Source organism: Pongo pygmaeus, chromosome 3 (genome assembly GCF_028885625.2).
Source record: "Pongo pygmaeus isolate AG05252 chromosome 3, NHGRI_mPonPyg2-v2.0_pri, whole genome shotgun sequence".
NCBI lineage: Eukaryota > Metazoa > Chordata > Mammalia > Primates > Hominidae > Pongo > Pongo pygmaeus.
The window spans coordinates 150,239,190-150,253,790 of record NC_072376.2 but is presented as its reverse complement, the minus strand read 5'-3'; the positions used below and the strand labels follow the sequence as shown (position 1 = coordinate 150,253,790).

The 14,601-nt window shown below is 33.7% G+C and overlaps 1 pseudogene; it reads left to right on the top strand.

Annotated features, from left to right (window-relative positions):
* The first annotated feature begins 10,460 nt into the window (after positions 1-10,460).
* On the top strand, positions 10,461-10,647 carry LOC129034978 (small EDRK-rich factor 1-like; annotated as a pseudogene).
* Positions 10,648-14,601: the final 3,954 nt, after the last annotated feature.

The window sequence follows — 14,601 nt, the reverse complement described above, 5'->3', positions numbered from 1 at the left end:
GGTCAGTTCTGTGATTACATTACCTTACATAAGGGTAAGGTGTGATGTATCATGGCAAAATGAAATAGAGATTCACCTTTCTGGCCTGATGAAGTCAACAAACAGTTTGGGGGAGCCTATGCGGCAAGGAACTACCGTTGGTTTTTAGGAGCTGTGAGTGGTCTCTAGGACAGGAAAAACCCCTCGAGTTGATAGTCAGCAAAATGCTGGGACTCTCAGTCATGAAGCCATAAGGAAATGAATTCTGCTGAAAGAAAGAGCTTGGAAGTGGATTCTTCCCCAGTCAAGATTCCAAATGAAAAACAGTCCACCTAACACCTCCACAGCAGCCTTACGAGACCCTGAGCAAAAGTACTCAGCTAAGCCATGTTCCTGACCACAGAAACTGCAAGATAATAGAATGTGTGTTGTTTTAAGCAGCTAAGCCTGTGGTAGTTTGTTATGCAGCAACAGAAAATTAATATAGTGGGCTTTGGTTTTGCAGATCTATCTATCCTCTACTTATTGTGGGATTTTAGGTATACACTGCAAGGCATGAGCTTTTAAAATATATGTGAGGAGTTTTTCAATTATAATTGTCTACTGCATCAGCCAGGCTTTCACCACAGTGAAATCAACAGAAAGTCTCAATATTTAAACAAAAGTGGGTTAATATGAATCTCACTTGAAAACAAGTGAAAATTAGTGTTTGGAACTCTGACTTGTACCTAATCCATTCTTTTTTTTTTTTTTAGTTACTTCTTTGCTTGGCTTTCTGCTTTTAATGAAAAAATGTAGTTCAGAAATTTTGAAAGACATTTTGTTATGCATTGGTATAAATTGGAGAAAAAATATTTTAGATGATTCAAGAGTGAATGAGTCATCAACAGATGGTTTCAGTTAAGCCTTTTCTGAAAACACATACTTACCAGGGGGTAAAACAACTAGTGCAGATGTCTGGTTTAAACAAATTTGTTCTTTTTGTTTGTTTTTTGAAATGTAACTCAGGTAAATATAAATGTTTTAATTTGGAATGGAATATGTTATAAAACATTATATCTGTCACATGTTATAGCCACACCACAGAAAAGTAGGTGATTATATTCAAGGTATTAAATATTTAGAGCAGGTCAAAAAGTGGGAATATGTAAAATCATGTTTGCATGTTAAAGGACCCTAATATTTTCATACAAATCATGACCTAATAAAAATCCTGGCTATGATTATGAATGTTTTGTTTGAAAGAGAGAAAAGAAAGAATGAGGTTACACACATTTTTGGCCAACTGATATAGTTTGGCTCTGTGTCCCCACCCAAATTTCATTTTGAATTGTAATCCCTTTGTGTCAAGGGACGATCCTGGTGGGAGGTGATTAAATTATGGGAGTGGTTTCCCTCATTCTTTTCTCCTGATAGTGAGTGAGTCTCAGGAGATCTGATGGTTTTAAAAGTGGCAGTTTTTCTTGTGCACGCTCTCTCTCTCACCTACCACCATGTAAGAAATGCCTGCTTCCCCTTATGCCTTGATTGTAAGTTTCCTGAGGCCTCCCCAGCCATGCAGAACTGTGAGTCAGTTAAATCTCTTTCCTTTGTAAATTACCCAGTATCAGGAAGTTATTTACAGCAGTGTGAAAATGGACAAATACACCAACTAATCAGCAAAATATTATATATTTTATGTTTTCTAATTGTGTATTGCAAAATAGTTTAGAATACCTAGTGTGAAGAATGCAATAATATTCTAATAAAACTAGTAGAAGGAGGTATCAGATATTTCTCAAGTTGATTTTATAATTCTGGTATAGTATTTAGGGTTCTCCAGAGAAACAGAACCGATAGCATATACGTATTCTTTTGTATTATTTCAAGAAATGTATGCATTATTTAAAAAATGTATTATTTTAAGGACTAGGCTCATATGATCATGGGGCTGACAAGTTGAAAATCTATCAGGCAGGCCAGTAGTCTGGAAATGCAGGCAGAATTTCTATGTTATAGTTTAGAGGCAGAAATCCTTGTTCTCTTGGAAACCTCAGCTTTTGCTCTTATGGTCTTCAACTGATTGGACAAGGCCCACCCACATTATCTAGGGTAATCTTCTTTAAAGTCAATTGATTATAAATGTTAACTACATCTACAAAATACCTTCACAGCAACACTTAGATTATTTGATTAATTAACTGTACTATAGTATTGCTAAGATGACAGAGAAACTAATAATCACATCTGGTTTCATACTTTGCTTTCTTTTAAATTATATCCATATATGTACACAAATTACATATTATACATGTAATATATATTTCTACATATTAATTCAATTATTAGTTAATTGATTAATATATCCATTAATACTAATATGTATTCATCGATATTATTTTAATTGATATATTATGTTTTATATATTCATTAATTCAACTTCATTTATTAAACATTTTCTATACTGTGTTCTGAGACCCAAACAACAAATAGGGTATTATTCTTATATATTGGAGAAGTTCAAATTTCATTGAGATGAAATATAAGTCAAGATTTTATGAATATTATTATAGCATTCCTAGTTTTCTATTTGAAATAAAGCCCTAAATTAGAGATCATTTATTAAAAAATTATAGGGTAACTATATGTGCAAGGCACTGGACTATATATGCCCAGTATAATTTAAGCATTAAAAAAATAAAGTGTCTTTCCCCAAAGAGTTTAAAATCTACTGGGAATTGTTTCAGCTCTTAATTTGGCCACTATGTAATATAGGACATATTACTATAATTTGAAATTCAGTTTTCTTATCTGTGAAATGGGAATTGAACTAAATAGTATTTCAGTAAGATTTTTTTATGATTCTAAAACATTATCATTTTCAAGACTTTGTATAGAAAGTTATTCTTTAGTGGGTAGAATAGATGCATTATTTATATTAATTTGGTTTCAAGTAGAAAAATAGCAATTGATAGCATGTGTTTAAGTAGTGAGCTCTAGATATATTTTCTCTTATTTAGATTAACATCTAAATTGCCTTCATTAAACCATAAAAATTAATCTCAAAGACTGATAGAGAAAGTTACCAATAAGTAGGAAATGCAGTTGCCAATAGCAGAATATGTTCTTTAAGTTTGCTTAAGCATTAGATGAACAAAACTTTTTTGAGATAGCTAATTTGTTATTAATTATATATAGGAAAAAATATCATGTGAGGCTTGAGGATTTGAAAAGCTGTATGTGTTCAGGATTGTTCTTTGCAAGTCATGTTATGTTTGTCTCCAAATTAAATCTTGTTTTCAAAATTTGGCCATCTGATAATAAAGGGGACCCTTCATTGTAAAATAGATATTATAAGGATGTAAGGTTTTAAAAATATTTGAATGAGGTGATGTACTCTAATTCTTTGTATTAATTTTAATTTTAAAAATTACACAGGTCAATAAAATGATCACAATGCAATTAGTAGCATGCATAGTTGATGATTCATGAATTTGAAGAAAAATGATACACTATTTTGTATATCTTTTCTTGTTGAAGAAAGACCAAACCTTCCATTCTCTTACTGAACTGCTTGTAATTTTCCATGCACATTGAAGTTTCATTCTTCGTATTTGCTTTCTATTTTCATAGTGATGGGAATGGAATGTGATCTCCATCACTCAGCCATTATCCTGCCCTTTGTGGCCATAGCCTTTGACTCAGGCCTGAGTTCACCACAACTTATTTTTATAGTGATCCTGACATGCAGCCAGTCCACTTGGCAGTATTTTCACTCTTGCTTGGCTGATTTCAAAATGAAAATTCTTATTGTTTCTCTTCAAAGCATTTCTAGTTTCAGCAAGAAATCTTTTAAAATAAAACTGCTGTTATGCAAATGACTGAAGACAAAATGCATTTCTTTTCCAATTCCCTGATTCTGTCTCAACTATTAAGTTCCGTAGAGCTCTCCACTTTTCAGTCTTATTTATAAAGATATTATCAAATCTAGCAATATTTTCTCAAGAAATTGCTGGGCAGTGAATACTTTTTTTATAATGGTGAATGGGTTCACTGTTTTCATATACTGTGTTGTAGAAAATATATCCAATGTGCGTGTAGCAAATGCTTGTCTTGTTGGGTATTAAATGACTGAGTTGTTTATGACTATCAGTGAGGCAAAGAGAACATTACAAGGTTTGGGACTGGAGTTATTTTCTTTCTGACTTTTGATGTTCTCCTTTTAAGGTTTTGTTTTGCTGCTTACTCTATGCATTATTTCATTTCAGTTTTTTTTCTTCTTTGGTGGACTTTTTACAACCTACTAGGAGTTGATGGGCTTCGAATTTTCAAGGTATAATTTACTAGTTTTCTCTCAGTCACAATGTTGAGTGACCATTTATTTATTTATTTTCACAGAACTAGTTTTATAACCAGGGTGGTTGCAAAAATAAATGGTAACTGAAGTATGTAAACTCATCTTGCTTGTAATTTTGGTTTATAGCTTATCCTAGTGGTTCCCAAACTTTAGTGTGTGCCGGAATCACCTGGTTTACAACCAACTAGACAGCTGGGCCCCACCCCAGAATTCAGTAGTTCTGAGGGGTGGGGTCTGAAATTTTGAATTTTGAATGACTACCCTGCCAGTGCCACTGCTGCTTGGCAAGAGACCCTCTGCAGAACATGAAAGAATAGTAGACGCTAGTCATTTTGTTCAAATAAAATAGCACACTGTCATCTACTGAAGAGGGCACAAATGCCATTGTTCTTAAGAAATAGCTGTGACTTTCTCTTCTTAAAACAGTATACCTTATTTAAGCTTAGCTCTTGCATTCTGTAAATAAAACTCGAATTGAAGGAATGGCCATATTTCTGACAAGTCATGAGGCTTACCTAGGTCAATTTCATTTGCTGTATCACTTAAAATACAATTCTACTTACAATTGCCTGGCATGGATGATTGCACTTTTTTAAATGTACATAATACATTTGACACTGAAAAATAAGAAGCTATGAAAATAAGGTTGATAGCCAGTAAAGAAGCTTTTCCTTAAATGGTTGCAATCTGCCAAGAGCTGATAAGGAAAGAATCCTGTGGGGACAATGACAAAACACTTAAAGCCATCAAACCCATGTCAGCACTAGGCAAGAAAACAAATAGAATTCCAGACAATTCAGAACAAATACTACAAATCAGAGACGATACTCTAACGTCCTTTCAATCTTACACTTTTGAAAGACAACTTAGAAGTACAAAGGACGGTGAGCAACTCCACGCTAATAGTTAACATTGTGCCTTTATTTTGACTTTCTTCTGTTGAGCTGGAGTTAAATTTGTCTTCAGTAAAAACTTTTCTCAGCTTCTGTATGGTGCATATCATATTGTCTCTAATGTAAAATGCTCAAGAAAAAAACTGAGGCTGAGCAAAGGTAAGTTAATTATTTAAAATTGTGTGTTAATTATGATGAATTAGAGTAATGAAGTTATGCTTAGCAGATTTCTGTTGTACCTTTACATTCTCTGTTCTAAGTGGTTTTGAAGTTATAAAGTATTATTGGAGAAGGATATTACCATATGAAGTAAAAATTATTAATCATAGCTTCATGGATCCATACCCACGTAGATAGTTAATTATTCCTCATTTTTCACATGGTATTATATAAAAGGTATGTCTCAGATTTATAATTTTTTTTAAATTTTGACATTAAAATGAGTTGTGTGTCAAATTTCAATGCTACTTCTTACACAGAGTACTTAAAATGAATGGGAGCAGAAAATGGATCAACTCGAGTTGTTGTGACTTATGTTACCTTATAGTTTACAATATTGTAAAGTTGTTCAGCTAAGGTAGATGGGTATAAAGCTAATAATACCAGTATCGCTCTGTCATTGAAAGATTGCCATATACAAGGTAGTACTTCCCAGGCTGTGAACTGCACAACTTCTTTAAAATGTTTTACAGATGACATCCCATGGAGTTTGTGGAATTTTAGATTTAGGGAAGTCAAATAACCTGAAAATCTCATGCAGATGCTAAATGCTGAAGCTAGAATTTGAACTCATCTTATTCTTTTAATTATACTGCCTTATTCCAAGTTTATATTAATGCATTCAAGGTTATTTATATGTGTGAACAACCTCCTCTTGTTGTTAAAAATATACTGATATAAATGATTTCCCAAAGTGGGATTTTATAAAAGACTGCATAGAAAGTAAATGCTGTTGAAACCAGGTAGGGGTGGGGATAGCCATAGATCTTTATAGTACAAATATATTGGTATATTACAGAAACATCCTGCTTAGTTGAAATGCAAAAGTGATCAAGAAAACAGTGCATCATTTTGTGGATTTATAAGAGACTAGGAAATCCAGGGTGAGATAGCTCAGTGAATGGTGAATATAGTGAATGTCTGTGAAATAAGAAGAAATAAAGACTCCCTTGCGTAGAGCAAAAGATATTGACTTTAATGTTTTTCTTTTTCTCATGTATTTTTTTCTTCTTGTTCCAAACTGTAAAATAATATGTGCATTTGTTTTCTGCTAAATCGTTGTTTTACTGAATTCACTACTTAACTTATCAATGATAAAACGAGTTATTTCAAAGACTTGGCCAAGGCAGTTGAAGGTATGAGAATAAACTAACTTCTTGCAAATAAAACAAACAAAAACAAAACAAACCTAGAGTGGTGATTACTGATAAGGTTTGGCTCTGTATCCTCACCTAAATCTCATGTTCAATTGTGATCCCCATCGATGGGGAGGTACCTGGTAGTAGATTATTGGATCATGGGGGCAGATTTCTCCCTTGCTGTACTCATGATAGTGAGTTCTCATGAGATCTGGTTGTTTAAAAGTGTGTAACATCTCCCCTTGGTGCTTTTCCTCCTTCTCTGGCCACATAAGATGTGCCTGCTTCCCCTTTGCCTTCCACCATGATTATAAGTTTCCTGAGTCTTCCCCAGTCATGCTTCTTGTACAGCCTGTGGAACTGACAGGATTAAACCTCTTTTCTTTATAATTTACCCAGTTTTACTTATTTCTTTATAGCAGTGCGTGAATAGACTAAGGCAGTTAGTGAGGGAGAGCTTCTCTCTTGGTATTGCTGTGGTGTTTGGGCTCAGTTTTACTCGTTGTCTTGTACAAGCTCTGAACCAAATCATCAGCCTCTAGCAAGTATAGTTTGAATTAAAGATAGAAAGTATAAAGCATGTCTATTTTTCTTTTAATTAATTTTGTTGCCTGAGAAAAGAAAAAAAAGAAACATGTAGACAAAGATAATTTATTCAGAAAAGTAGTCAAGAAAATAGAATAGATTCAATGCAGAATATTTGAGTCATTTTAGAAATAGCATCAAACTGGCAGAAGTTTGAATAAAATGACAATGATGTTAATAAAATAGCAAATGTACTATATTTCAATAATAGAAGTGGTAAATCATTTTAAATAAGTTAATTATAAAGGTAAATTTTTACAAAAATGATAGGGCCAGAGAGATATTAATTTAAAATTATGTGAAAAAAGAGACATTGAATAGGGCTATAACTTTATCATCTTGATATCACATAGTATTGATTCATCAGTAAGGAAGAATTTTTTTATTTATGATACTGTATAAAATACTTGAGTTTAACTAAGAAAGATCTCATTAATTATTTTGTAATCACCAAACTAGGGTATTTTATCAAGATAATAAGCATTCTAATGACCAGATAATCCCTTAAAAGATCTTTAGGTAGCCAAATGAAAATATGCAGGTACAAATTGTTTTCTTTCAAGCAAGCAGTATTATTACACCCTAGTTAATTGAATCCCCAGAACTGATTACAACATTACTTCCTTCCATGAGTGTACATTTAATAGCAGTAATTTTCCTTCAAAAAAGTAATGTTACATTACTTTTTTGACAAACATTGACATTGGTCTAAAGGGGACTTTTATACATCTAAGAAATAATCATCAGTAGCAATTAAGCTGTTTCACAGTTAAAGCTTACTGAAGGAAGCAGGGAAAAATGAACAAACTATTTTGTAATATGAAATGTACCTACTGCATACCTGAATCATTGAAAAAATACATATTTGTAAGAAATATAGAGCAGGCAAGAATGAATTAATATATAGGTGCCAAATATGAAGTAAGATCTACATGTTCATTCATTAATTCTGACAATATATTTATAGAATGACTAATAGGACCTTTTTGTGTAGAATTTACATTAATTCAATTTTCTTGGGGAAAATATTTAGAAGTTTAAAATGTTTGCTCTATAGAATGAGAGGTGCAGTTGACTGAAGACACAGAAATAACTGAGAGCACAGTTGGGATTGGAGAAAATGAACATGGTACTCTTCAAAACAAAATGACGTAATCTAGAAGCATTCAGCAGCCTCTTGGTAGGAATAAAGAATGCATACAATTTACTGCATTAGTTTGAGGTGTAGCAGAGTGGTAGATGTACGTTGAAGTGTTGTGTGAGCTTCAGTTGCACAAAAACTTAACGTAGAACTACAAGAGAAAAAGTCTATTGACTACATGAAATTTTAACATCAAAAGGATAGGTGGAAAAATTAAAACCAGCAAACAAAACTTGAATCAGAAAGATAGGAAGAAAATTAGATCAGAAGAACATTAACACAAACAAAATTGCAAAAGAGATGTTAAAGAGGAAAACTATTATTTTCATTTTCAATGCTCCAGAAAGCCTAAGGAAGACTGGGTACAAATGTTAGGGATGTCAGGAAAAGTCTCTGAGATGTTGTTATTTCTATGTTTGAACCAAAGCAAGGACCAGATCACCAGTGTACTTCATTCATAAATAGAAATTGGTGCTGCTTTATCAACACTGCTGGTGAGAAAAATCTCATGTTTTTATTGTGGTGAAATTCACACAGCATAAAATCAATCATTGTAAAGTGTGAAATTAAGTGGCATTTTGTACATTCACACTGTTGTACAACCCAAAGGCTCACTTTTAATAAGCGTAGTTTGTCTTGAAACATAAAATGAAAAAGCCTGAAGAAATCATATAGGGAAAGTATTGACTTGTAGCATAGACCCGAAAGAAATGAAAGAGAACATTTGGAGTAGGTATGGGAATGATTCCACTCTTTGCTGACTAATGGATTCAATTATGGTCTAGGCTATCTAACAAGAAACAGGAACATCTCCATCTGGTAGCAAAGAACTGACTTTGAAGGAAACACCCACAGTGCTACTTCAGCTAATCAAGGATTGTAGCAAAGCTGTGGTTTTCTTGATAGCTTTATGTCCCCTTACAGTTGTGCATACTTTATTTTCCAATAAGTACCATCTTATTTGGTATTATAAAAATTTTATAGCATGCTAGGTCTTTTTATTTCTTCTACTTTTTTTTTTTAACAGAGCAATTATGTCTTGCAGAACAGGCTATTTTAAATCATCATTTAAATATAAAATATTTTTAAAATACAGTTATAAAATGATTTTCCTATACCTGCAATTAGTGAAAGTATTTCTGGGAATTATAAGCTCTGGAAAGAATTTTAGTGTTAGGAGGATATTGAATGAAATGGAAGAACTGTCACATACAAATGATGAGATTAGATAGATTTGGTTTTGTGGTGCCATGATATATATTGGCTTTCATCCAAGGTTCCTGGCTCACAACTTCTGTAGCCCTTGTTACAGTCTTTTGTTATAATGTTGGGTGTGTTAGGCCTCAGGGGCAGGCCTCTAACCTTCTCTTGCCCTCCTTTCTCCTACCTTTATCTCACCGGCCCCAGGCAGGACTCTACTCTTCCCTGGCCTTTCTGATCGTGGGTCTTAAGACCTTTCCCAGAGAGGGTCCTGCCCTATATTCTAAGGGGAAGGAATACTGATGTCCTGAAGCTTCCATAAAATCCCAAGAGGATTGGGTTAAGGGGCCTTCCAGATAGGTGAACACATGGAGATTCCTGGAGGGTGGCACACCCGGGGAGGGCATGGAAGCTCCACACCATTTTCTACATGCCTGCCTATGCAACTCTCCATAGATATCCTTTGCAAAACCAGCAAATGTAAGCAATTGTTTCCTTCAGTTCTGTGAGTTGTTCTAGCAAATTAATTGAACCAAAACAGGGAGTCATGGGAACCCCAATGCCTGATGCCAGTTAATCAGAATTTCAGAGGCCTAGAATTGTGACTGGTGAGCGAGGCACAGGCTTGGGTACTGAGCCCCACCCTGTGGGATATGATGCTATCTCCAGATAGAAAGTGTTGGAATTAAATAGGAGGACACTCATCTGGTGTCTACTGCTTGGTGTGTGGGGAAACTCCCCCCTACATTTTGTCATGGAAGTCTGTGTTGATTGTTGTGACATGAGAGTAGAGGAAAACCATGGTTTGAGAAAATTTTCCCCACACAGGTTGTCTTAGGGGAGAAAACAAAAGCTAGCAGATAAATGTAGAGAGAAAAAAGAAGACAGTGGTGACGGTAGCCTAGTGTGCAAGGGAGCTGTTGCTTTTTCTGAGTCGCTTTATATTCCAGGCTCCGTCAGTGGTCAGCATGGCCTGTGGAAATAAATGAGAACTTGTCCACCAGAAAAAACATGGAGAAAACCCAGGAAAATAGTAAGGGGAAAAGAAAAGAGGATAGGTTGACTACCTCTCAGAGAAAGCAGAGGGACTCTGAGCTCATGCAACAAAAGCAGAAGGCAGCTAATGAGAAGTCTATGCAGACAAAAGAAAAATAATGACTGGCTATTTGGAAAACCTGGGTGCTACTGCCAACTGGGTGTGTCATAAGCTCTAAGGTCAAGATTCTGTAGAGTGAATAGTCATTACATATGTTATGACTTATCCTTTAAAAACTGTTTTAAACTTTACCTTTCAGCTTGACTTAGTGTGATGTTTTAGAAGCGTTCTTCAAAGAATAAAACACTAACCATAAAAAAAATGTAGAAATATGAAGATTGAGAATAAGAGTGGAGGCACAGATGTGGGGAGTCCAACTGCTGGTTGTTTTTAATAGGGGAACTTGATTAAGTATTTACACTGCTTTCTTTTATTAAAAACCATGATGACCTGATTCAGATAGTTTCCCTTCTGCTATGAACATGAGATCATAGATGAAACAAAACCTTCAAAGTAAGATCTAACTAAACACCAAAGAATAAACGAAAGATTCAAAGAGCACAAAATATAATAAAAGTCAACATGGTGAGAGCCGATGGCACTGCAGCCCACAGTAATTTTTACCCTGTATTTAGGCATGAAAGGCTGAGTGTACCCTTGTCATTCACACAGGAAGACCAGAGAGACAGCCTCAGGCTGTTGCAGGTGGGTAAACTGGATTTTCTTATCCTACATAAAAATATGCATGAAAATCTTTTCATAGAGTTTCTCCATTTATGAAAAGTGACCTAGAAAAACTCTACATACATACAAAGAGATTTGCTCTTAGAATTTTTGCTCTGTCTAGGGTCTTAGGTATAAAGGAGGGAAGAAGGGAAGGCACGTATAAAAAATCAAAGCCTTGGGGCCCAAACATGTCCACATTTAATTTTTTTTCTGTCTAAAATCATTCCAGGATCGTTGTAATCCATATATCCTCATCAGGAATAAGGAAATTGAAATAATAAATCCAGAGAAAAAGAAAAAAGTTAATGCTGAAAATGAGTTCACACCACTGGATTACATGATATGATTAGAATGTTAGTAGATGGAAATAAACAGAATTAGGCATTAAAGTATTATACCTATGAAAATCAGAGAAAAACTTCTAACTAAATATGCTGAAGTTTATTGATGGGATAACAAAATAGAATTATATGTATATATTTTATAATATACATATTGTTATATACTATTTATATTTATTATGAGGAATTGGCTCATGTAATTATAGAAATTGAGAAGTCCCATGATCTGCTGTCTACAAACTGGAGACCTAGGAAAGAGAGTTGTGTAATGTAGGCTGAGTCTGAAGGCCTGAGAACTGGGGAAGTTGATGATATAAATCCTACTCCAAGGGTGGAAGATGACATGAGATGTCCCAGTTCGAACAGTGTGGCAGAAAAAAAAAAAGCGGGGGGTAGATTCCTCCTTTCTTTACCTTCTGTTCTATTCAAGCCCTGAGAGGATTGAATGATACCCAACCATGTTGGGAAAGGTAATCTATTTTACTCAACCCACCAACTTAAATTCTAATTTCATTTGCAGACACCCTCACAAATATTCCAGGAAAAATGTTTCATCTAGGCGCCCCATGGAGCATTCACATAGATGCATACCGTTGTCTATCATACTCAATGAGTAAACTAAGAGGATTAGGAAGAGCTAACCAGAGAATTAGTGACCTGAGAGGTGGCTCTAAGAGAACTACCTTACATACTACAGAGAAATTTAAGCAGATGGTGTTAGTAACTGTAGGGCACACAAAGCGTTTCCTGGGATATTCATGATATTTTGCTTCTTTATCTTGGGACAGGTTCCGTGAACATGGTCACATTCTGAAAATTTGTGAAGTGGTACAAGGGAGAATAATATATTTCTATAAAAAGGTTAAAAAAGCTTATTAGTACAAAAAATATGAAATGTAGCATTTTAAATTGTAAAGTGAAAAAAATTATATAAAAATTTCTAGTAATTTTAGAGAAGTAAAAATGGAATTAAAAACAAGGAAAAGAAACCATGAGGACCAGAAATACAAAACACAAAATAAGATGGTTGAACTAAATCTAAATATAAATCTACCTATTTAAATATGGGAAATATTAGCTTTGATAAAATAACAAAATTTTATTTAAAATAATCATACCTAAAACTTAATGACTAAGAAATTTTGAAATTCAAGAAATAAAAAAAGTTGACCAAGTATTAATTGCATAAAAATATTAATGTATAATTAGACTTTATATTTCTTACAGATAAAAGAAGTCATTAATAATAAAATAATTCATTAGTCAGACCTTGTAATCCTATATCTAAATATCTGTAATTCAGTAATTACTTAAAATTATTTTTTAAGAGAGGCTTTAACATTGCTAAAAGAATTAAGAGAAGATGAATTTTAACAATGGAGAAATAAAGCTCAGAGGAAGAAGTGGGATGTAAGGGGCAAAAGAATGCATTAAATTGAACTTATGTAACATTCTTCAAGTTATGAGTTTAAGTAGAATTCAAAGTAGAGCTCATTGATCATTAAAAAAATAAAGAACTGAATGGAAAGAATGTATGATATGTACACTTATTAATACTTGTGAAATGCAGCAAAAGCCATAGACATTTACAATTTCAAGTACATTTTTTAAAAAGTAAGAAAATAAGAATATGTGAGCTAAGTATCAAACTCAAATGTAAAATAATAATAGTACTTGTAAAAATGTAGAAATATGGAGATAATTATAAAAAATTAATATTAGATTAATATTAAAAAATAAAAAACAAATACTATTTATAGGTGTTACTAATATACAATTTCCAAAAGGACTTATCACAAAAAGATAGTAGGCTTAATTTTTAAATAATTGAGACATAACTATAAGTATAGCAAGATAAAAACAAAAGTAAATGGAAGACAGCTTTGTTTGCAGTATCAAGAATTGGAAAAAACTAAACATCTATTAACAGGGGAATGGATAAATACATTTTTCAATAGGTATATGATGGAATACTATGCAGTAGAAATAAATGAACATATACCTATGTGGATAAATGTCAACTATAAGGCTACATAAAAATCCAATTCTAAGAATACATATAGATGACACCAGTTGAATAAAGGTTTAAACATACATAATGATATCAGCTTTAAATCTTATATCATCAGATCCTGCTAGCCATTCCTCTCTTTTTGCTCCTACCTGCCATGTAAAAGCTCTCTGATCAGTTCCCAGTATCAACTTAATCTTTTCTTTCTGATTTCCCATCACTTTCTCCAGTACTGGTGCTGTCATAGTTCTTGATGATTTAAAAGACAAGCCATTATCTGCCATTTTCTGGCATCTCAGTTCCTGTAAGTTCTTTTATCTAATGATCTTCATCAATATCTCCACTCACAAGTCTAACACTCAGTCATCGGGCTCTCCTGCCATTACTTCCTGTCTTTGCGGCTAACGCTCCAGTATTGCCACAACTTTGATCTTACTATGATTTACTGTATTAATTTTCTAGGACTGTCTTAATAAAATACCTTACTACCTAGTTCACTGAGAAGAAGGAGGCAATCAGGAGAGACTTTCTACAAGCCCCACTACAATTTCTAATAACCTACTTGCATTTGAACTCGTATTTTCAACTTTTTCCTCTGCATGTCTTTCACCTTCATACCTATGAACTAGATCTTCTCCCAATCTTCCAAAGTCTTTGTTTTTGTGATTTTTTTTTCTCTCAACCATTCCCTTTCTACTGGAACTTTCCTATAAATATATAGACATGCTGTTGTTTCTCATATTTTTAAATGGCCTCTTAACCTTGAATTTCCCAAATACTGCTCCACTTATCTCCTTGTCTATATCCATGATTCCTAGTTTTTCTTCCACTATTTTCTACTGAACTCCTACCAGCAAGACTTCATTGTTACTACCTGACCAAAATGGTTCTTATCGAGGTCACCAATGACTTCCAATAAGAGAATTCCATGGTTATTTCTCAGTCCTATTTTACTTGATCTGTTAGCATTTCTCATATTTGTTACTCTGAGAACA